Source organism: Salmo salar, chromosome ssa14 (genome assembly GCF_905237065.1).
Source record: "Salmo salar chromosome ssa14, Ssal_v3.1, whole genome shotgun sequence".
Lineage (NCBI taxonomy): Eukaryota > Metazoa > Chordata > Actinopteri > Salmoniformes > Salmonidae > Salmo > Salmo salar.
In genome coordinates, this window is record NC_059455.1 from 68,302,543 (window position 1) to 68,311,535 (window position 8,993).

The 8,993-nt window shown below is 39.8% G+C and overlaps 1 long non-coding RNA gene across 1 annotated transcript; it reads right to left on the reverse strand.

Annotated features, from left to right (window-relative positions):
- Positions 1 to 228: 228 nt before the first annotated feature.
- On the reverse strand, positions 229 to 8,410 carry LOC106569862 (uncharacterized). The gene is made up of 3 exons (XR_001320574.2): positions 7,995 to 8,410; positions 2,285 to 2,363; positions 229 to 2,096 (listed from the first exon to the last, which is right to left on the reverse strand). It is a non-coding gene; the product is annotated as an uncharacterized lncRNA (long non-coding RNA).
- Positions 8,411 to 8,993: the final 583 nt, after the last annotated feature.

Sequence of the window (8,993 nt, forward strand, 5' to 3'; positions counted from 1 at the left end):
ACCGGTCAAAAGTTTGGAGACAGCTACTCATTCAAGGGTTTTTCTTTATTTTTACAATGTTTTACATTGTAGAATAATAGTGAAGACATCAAAACTATGAAATAACACATATGGAATCACGTAGTAACCAAATCAAAATATACTTTATACTTGAGATTCTTCTTCCACCCTTTGCCTTGATGACAGCTTTGCACACTCTTGGCATTCTCTCAACCAGCTTCATGGGGTAGGTGTGCCTTGTTAAAAGTTAATTTGTGGAATTTCTTGAAAGACAAACACACTTTTATGAGTAGACTAAAACAACTACACACTCATCTACTGTCAAATCTACCATTCCAGTGTTTTAATTGCTATATTGTATTTACTTCGCCACCATGGCCTATTTATTGCCTTTACCTCCCTTATCTCACCTCATTTGCTCACATTGTATATAGACTTATTTTTCTACTGTATTATTGACTGTATGTTTGTGTTACTCCATGTGTAACTGTGATGTTATATGTGTCGAACTGCTTTGCTTTATCTTGGCCAGGTCGCAACAGTCTGGGAGCATCAGGTAAGCCTCAGAGCAGTACCCAAGTAGCAGTTCAGTGGTTTATGTGCCTTGCTCAAGGACACAATGGCAGAAGGGGTTGGAACCAGACCTGGATAAATAGTATATTTCAAATACTCTAATGAGCTGTGGTCGATGATTGAGCTTGGGACCATTGTAATAGTCCCAAAAGAGCAAACCACATATTTCTGGCACTCTACTCCAGACAGGCTCAATACTATTTGAACTCAGGTCAGAGCAATTGATGACATTGTAATGTGTTTAGTAACCTTTCCTGATACCTGAAGACATGTATTAGCGCCAATCAAATCAATCACATTTATTTTATAAAGCCTTTTTTACATCAGCGGTGGTCAGGAAGCACTTTACAGATACCCGGCCTAACACCCATTGATCCAGAAGCTTATGCCTTGGCTTTAGCTCAGCAGAGTCTAATACAGCCTTGTGGTGCACAGGACTAATCCAGTCAGCAACACCAGCAACAATACTGCTACTTAATACTGTAATGAAAAAATAACTTATTATGCTTTCTTTTGAATTATTTTTAAATATTAGGTTGTTATGGCACCTTTAACATTCACAAAGTGTTACCCAAATTATTTAGTTAAGAAATTCGGGTGAGTTTCTTTCAAAATGTGAGTATCACTTTTGAACCTGTACATCCCTGAGAGTGATGCCTGACTCAACATGTCTAATTGTTACTATTAGAACCTTCTTGACAAATAAGGACTGCTTAAATGGATGTAATGTGTGCGCAATTCCATTGTACTTGCTAGGTGCAAACACAACACAAGTTTTAGAGAGTATGTTTATCTTCCAGGGTGTGACTTTTTAGGGTGTGACCAGATTTAAGACTCATATTGTATACCAACCTACTTAGAGACAGTGCTGGGAAAGAAGATATTTATATTCATCTGACATTTCACATTCATCAAATCCAGAGGCATGGTCCGTATCCAATATCTGTCTTGCCTACTACTTACTAAAAGTACATACTTCTGTTTACTAATCATACTTCATATTATTTAGAGCGTACCGTAAAAACATATGCAGTAAGCAATGAATATCAACATACTAAGCTTATTCATACTGCAAAGGCATCTAATGCTTGATTTCCCGCCATTTGTTCATTTTGGTATCATCAGCTGTTGAATGTATGCATTTAAAGTATACACATGTTTTCATGTAAAGACAAACCATTTTCTGCTGTAATATTGATGTGCTTATAAAGACAGTATGCCTACACTACTTAGCAAAAATACAAATAAGTTGTGTGTAAAGGAGAACCACAGATAGAACAAGTAGCATACAAATCTTCGGTACAACTTCAGCTGTCCCAGAAATAGCAATGCATTCAATTCTATTTCTATGGTATATTCTAAGGATTTGGCTGTCTAACCACATACCGACATTCACAGGTCTCTGGGTGAGGTTCTGTCTTCATGTACGTACAGGTGCAGTCAGGTGGCAGGAGGGGTGGAGTGCATGACACTTCATCCTGGATATGACAGAGTTTGCCTCAACCCATGGGTCCAGCAGAAGACTATAAAGTAATATCAGAATAGTGCAAATTAGAATAGCGCAAAAACTTGTGTAGATATTCTAAACAAAGTGTTTTGATAACTTTCAAGTGCAACAGTTCCATGTAGAATAAACCATCCTTAGTGTTCTGCTAATACAACAATGTGCAAATATTGCAATTGTCTTTCATAACCAATACTGATACAGTACCTATCAGCATTTTTTTCTGGTGGTAGACGTTAGTCGTCATCCCTTCATTCGGTGTTACATATAAGATGCAACGCAGGACCTGACATGTTTGAAGAACACACAGATTTTAAATCGGTCATTAGTATTGTCATTCCCAACCAATACAGATACTGCAGCTGTAAGCATTTTTTTCTCATGGCATATGTTATTCGTCATCCCTTTTGTATGGTGTCCCACATAAGACAGTTCCCTGACATGCTTGAAGAACACATTCATTTTGAATAGGTCAGTAGCCAGTGATGCTGACGCCGTCACTATTTCCGCGTTTAAAACAACTGTGAACTGGGAACTCAGAAAAGAATGGGAAAATACCCAAGAAGACTCAGGGCTGTAATTGCTGCCAAAGGTGCTTTAACAAAGTACTGAGTAAAGGGTCTGAATACTTGTGTAAATGTGATATATTTCAGGTTTTTATTTTTTAAAACTTAGCAAAACAATCTAAAAACCTGTTTTTTCTTTGTCATTATGGGGTATTGTGTGTAGATTGATGAGGGAAAAAAAATATTAAATACATTTTAGAAGAAGTATGTAACGTAACAAAATGTGGAAAAGGTCAAGGGGTCTGAATACTTTCCGAATGTACTGTGTAGCGAATGTACCCACTCTGGTATTGGCACGTGTGCTCTAGCTAACAGTTAGCTGATACTTTGTGCGTATAGCCTACATCAGGGGTATTCAACTTTTACTCTACGAGGTCCAGAGCCTGCTGGTTTTTTGTTCTACCTGATAATTAAGTGCACACACCTGGTGTCCCTAAATCAGTCGCTGATTAGAGGGGAACAATGAAACAATGCAGTGGAACTGGCTTCGAGGTCCAGCGGCAGCATCGATCAGCATGTCACCAGAATAAGACCTTTGATATTTATTGAAAGGAAAATCATGCTCATCACTGTGCACTTTCACCACACTGTGAAGTTCATCTTAACTTATTTAATTTGTAGCCTAATAAACTGCATGCTTTCCCGAGTTGTATTGGGAGAACCACAGAACATATCATCACATGAATCCAAGTTTACTTATTTTTTTACGTACTTTACTTGCATAAAAAGGGAAGCCCAGCTCACACAGCCGCGAGCTGCCCAGTGACACGAGCCTAATATACGAGCGAAATTACTTCTATGCTCGCTTCGAGGCAAGCAATACTGAAGCATGCATGTTAGCCTCAGCTGTTCCGGACGACTGTGTGATCACACTCTCCGTAGCCGATGTGAGTAAGACCTTTAAACAGGTCAACAATCACAAGGCTGCGGGGCCAGACGGATTACCAGGACGTGTACTCCGAGCATGCGCTGACCAACTGGCAAGTGTCTTCACTGACATTTTCAAACTGTCCCTGACTGAGTCTAATACCAACTTGTTTCAAGCAGACCACTATAGTCCCTGTGCCCAAGAACACTAACGTAACCTTCTTAAATGACTACCGACCCGTAGCACTCATGTCTGTAGCCTTGACGTGCTTTGAAAGGCTGATCATGGCTCACATCAACACTATTATCCCAGAAACCCTAGACCCACTCCAATTTGCATACCGCCCCAACAGATCCACAGATGATGCAATCTCTATTGCACTCCACACTGCCCTTTCCCACCTGGACAAAAGGAACACCTATGTGAGAATGCTATTCACTGACTACAACTCAGCGTTCAATACCATAGGACCCTGGGACTAAACACCTCCTTCTGCAACTGGATCCTGGACTTGCTGATGGGCGGCCCCCAGGTGGTAAGAGTAGGTAACAACACATCTGCCATGCTGATCCTCAACACGTGGGCCCCTCAGGGGTGTGTGCTCAGTCCCCTTCTGTACTCCCTGTTCACTCATGACTGCATAGCCAGGCTCGACTCCAACACCATCATTAAGTTTGCTGGCGACAACAGTTGTAGGCCTGATCACCGACAACGATGAGACAGCCTATAGGGAGAAGGTCAGAGACCTGGTCATGTGGTGCCAGGATTAGAGGTCGACCGATTATGATTTTTCAACGCCGATACCGATTATTGGAGGGCTAAAAAAACCCGATGCCGATTAAATCGGCCGATTTGAATAAAAAAAGTGTCATAATGACAATTACAACAATACTGAATGAACACTTATTTTAACTTAATATAATACACCAATAAAATCAATTTAGCCTCAAATTAATAATGAAACATGTTCAATTTGGTTTAAATAATGCAAAAACAAAGTGTTGGAGAAGAACGTAAAAGTGCAATACGTGCCATGTAAGAAAGCTAACGTTTAAGTGCCTTGCTAAGAACATGGGAACATATGAAAGCTGGTGGTTCCTTTTAACATGAGTCTTCAATATTCCCAGGTAAGAAGTTTTAGGTTGTAGTTATTATAGGAATATTTCTCTCTATACGATTTGTATTTCATATACCTTTGACTATTGGATGTTCTTATAGGCACTTTAGTATTGCCAGTGTAACAGTATAGCTTCCGTCCCTGTCCTCGCTCCTACCTGGGCTCGAACCAAGAACACATCGACAACAGCCACCATCGAAGCAGCGTTACCCATGTAGAACAAGGGGAACAACTACTCCAAGTCTCAGAGCGAGTGACGTTTGAAACGCTATTAGCGCGCACCCGCTAACTAGCTAGCCATTTCACATCGGTTACACCAGCCTAATCTTGGGAGTTGACAGGCTTGAAGTCATAAACAGCGCAATGCATTGCGAGGAGCTGCTGGCAAAACACACGAAAGTGCTGTTTGAATGAATGCTTACGAGCCTGCTGGTGCCTACCACCGCTCAGTCAGACTGCTCTATCAAATCATAGACTTAATTATAATATAATAAACACACAGAAATATGAGCCTTAATATGGTAGAATCCGGAAACTATCATCTCGAAAACAAAAGGTTTTTTTCTTTCAGTGAAATACGGAACCGGTCCGTATTTTATCTAACGGCTGGCATCCCTAAGTCTAAATATTCCTGTTACATTGCACAACCTTCAATGATATGTCATAATTACGTAAAATTCTGGCAAATTAGTTCGCAACGAGCCAGGCAATGAACGCAAGAGCAGTGACACAATTTCATGTTAGCAGGCAATATTAACTAAATATGCAGGTTTAAAAATATATACTTGTGTATTGATTTTAAAGAAAGGCATTGATGTTTATGGTTAGGTACATTGGTGCAATGACAGTGCTTTTTTCGCAAATGCGCTTGTTAAATCATCACCCGTTTGTCGAAGTAGGCTGTGATTCGATGAGAAATTAACAGGCACCGCATCGATTATATACAACGCAGGACACGTTAGATAAACTAGTAATATCATCAACCATGTGTAGTTAACTAGTGATTATGTTAAGATTGATAGTTTTTTTATAAGATAAGTTTAATGCTAGCTAGCAACTTACCTTGGCTTCTTGCTGCCCTCGCGTAACAGGTAGTCAGCCTGCCATGCAGGCTCCTTGTGGAGTGCAATGTAAGGCAGGTAGTTAAAGCGTTGGACTAGTAACCAGAAGGATGCAAAAACGAATCCCCCCTGAACGAGGCAGTTAACCCCTGTTCCTAGGCCGTCATTGAAAATAAGAATGTGTTCTTAATCTGACTTGCCTAGTTAAAAAAAGGTGTAAAAAAAAATTACATTTGTAAAAATTAGTTGTTTTTTTTTAAATCGCCAAATCGGTGGCCAAAAATAACGATTGTTATGAAAACTTGAAATTGGCCCTAATTAATCGCCCATTCCGATTAATCGGTCGACCTCTAGCCAGGATAACAACCTCTCCCTCAACGTGATCAAGACAGAGGAGATGACTGTGGACTACAGGAAAAGGAAGACCGAGCACGCCCCCATTCTCATAGAAGAGGCTGTAGTGGAGCAGGTTGAGCACTTCAATTTCCTTGGGTGTCCACATCACCAACAAACGATCATTGTCCAAACACACCAAGACAGTCATGAAGAGGGCACGGCAAAAACTATTCCCCCATGGGTCTACAGATCCTCAAAAAGTTCTACAGCTGCACCATCGAGAGCATCCTGACTGGTTGCATCACTACAGAGGGTAGTGCATACGGCCCAGTACATCACTAGGGCCAAGCTTCCTGCCATCCAGGACCTCTATCCAGGACCCGTTAAACCTCTGTGAAGTGATTATTTCGATAGAACTCCTTCCTGCTTATAGGATGGCTACGTGCCACAGTAAACAAAACACATGTACAGGTAGAAATGTTTTCAGTTAGAGAAAACGTGTCATCTTGCGAAGAGCAACATCCCCAGTCAGTGTGTCAGTGTTTTGACCAATGATATACTTTTTTTTTTTGCACACATCCCAACTAACGATTTGCAGTGACCCAATCGTAACAAATCCTAACTTATATTTATCAGATGTGAATTGTACAACTTACTCTTACACAACACTATTTGGATATGTGAAATGTGATATCATGTTTCTGATTATTTATTGTTGTCTTAGGCGTTGCCATCCTCCAATAACTAGCCACACCCTAAACAGTCATGGTTGATTTAAAACTGGTTTGGTTTGTCATTAGATTTCATATAATAAGACGGCATGTTAATTTAAGAGTTGACTCACTCCCTGACATTTCCCTGACTTTTACTATGACCCTGAAAGGTGTTCTGGTTTCATTGAATCTGTTCTATTGAACATGCCATTACATCCACGATAAGGAACATCCTCCTTGTTTTATGTGTGAATGCCATGGTATGACATGAAAGATGAACAATACGTGCTTAGTTTATATTATAATTTTGTATATGCTTTTATTGAAAGCGAACCACAGTAGAGCATGCATAGATTTTTGTGTGGAGGACTCCAGTGGGAACTGACACTGGCATTGCAAGCTCCACACTCCACATAATGGCTCTTGGAAAACTTGTAATGTTAGCTTTCACCAATTCAGACATATAAGAATGCATTTTCAATGTATTTGGACCGGGCCTGTATGTTGAACAATAACTGACCAGAACCTGATCATTTGGCGCCCTCTTGCTGTAGAGACAAAATATGACTACAATAGTGAAGTATTCTGACTGAAGTCGTAAGCTCTGCTGATCCGCTACTGCGTAGCATCCCAGCGGTGCCAAAAGCCCTGATCTGCCCAAGAAAGCCTATGTAAATTACAATCGTCAGAACGGCCAAAGTTGTTGTGATTCTACCAACGACAAAAAACTGCCATGTGGGGAATCGTAAGTGACTTGTTTCAGATTGTTCTCGATCAGTGATGCCAATTTAGCAATTTTGTTGCTAGATTTAGCAACTTTTCAGACTACCCTGGCAACTTTTTTTCAAACAGCACCAAGCAGCAAATGTAGCTACTTTTAAAAATGTATTTGGAACTTTTAGCAACTTTTGAAAAGTGACTCAAACGCTAAAATGCACGTAATTTCCCTCTAAAATGACACAAAACCGATGTTCTCTATCACACACTCAGTAACAACACACGTGCCTGGCTGCAAAAGTGCATTGTGAGTGACGTCAGCAGCAGGCGCTCAGCTCGTGCACAGGCAGCAGCAATTTCAGCAAATTGCAAATCATTGTTGGCTGACTGCAGCAGCAGCAGTACTGCTTCGACGAGCCAAACCCAATGAATATAGTTGCTCACGAATATTTGATCTTGAACAGAACTTACAACATCAATCAACATGTCTCAATCAAAATTGTACAGCCAGAAGTACAGAAAAGAGTGGGAGCCTGTACCTGAACAAATGTCAAATCATAGTTTTTGCCGAGCTGGCCAGTCAATTTGAGTAACGTTATTGTGTATTCAACGTAATGACGCAGTTTTACATTATCACGCATTGATATCACAACGTCATTTAACAACTTTTAGCAACAAATCAACCTGCCTCTAGCAACTTACCTTGAAAATTAGTTGGCAACAGTGTTCTCGATACCATGTCTTGTTTTGAGGTGTGTTGACTGATTTCATGTCAATGTAACGTTAAATATGTCTACAATTGGCTAGCTAGCTAAACAACTGTAACGATGTTTTGAGAGACAAGTGCTCATTGTCCAAACGTATTTTTTGTTGCACGTTGATAAACTGTGGTTCTTAAACTTTTTCAGCCTGGGACCCAAATTAGAAATTCTGTTTTCCTGAGACCCAAGCTTATGAAAATATGCAACTATACGTAAATACTGGTACATTTCATTGCCCTTAAGCCAAAAACAAATAACAATGAAATACCCTTATAAATAGCTATGTATACTTATTTTTTCCCATTAAAAACACTCTCTACATCTGTCTAGGTTGGAACTGTTGTTGTTAAAATACAATAAATAATGTTACATTTTAACTGGAATAAACTCATTGATCACATCACACAGGTTGAGTATTTGATAGTGCAACCCTAAGTAACTGTACAGATGAAAAAAATCAGGCCTACTGTACATCTTACTGTAGGAAGTATTGTTGAAAAAATGTCTAGGTTAGAACTGTTGCTGTTAAAATACAATATATATTTTTTATTCTGAACTGTAATAAACTGATTGATCAAATCACACAGGTTGTCTATTCTGGGTTTTTGACAGCGCAACATGGAGGTCATGTTCAGCATTGAGTCTGTTTCTGTACTTGTTTTTTTAAGTATGCCAGAGTTGAGAACCCTGACTGGTGTAGATACAGTACCAGTCAAAGGTTTGGACACACCTACTCATTCCAGGGTTTTTCTTTATTTGTACTATTTTCTACATTGT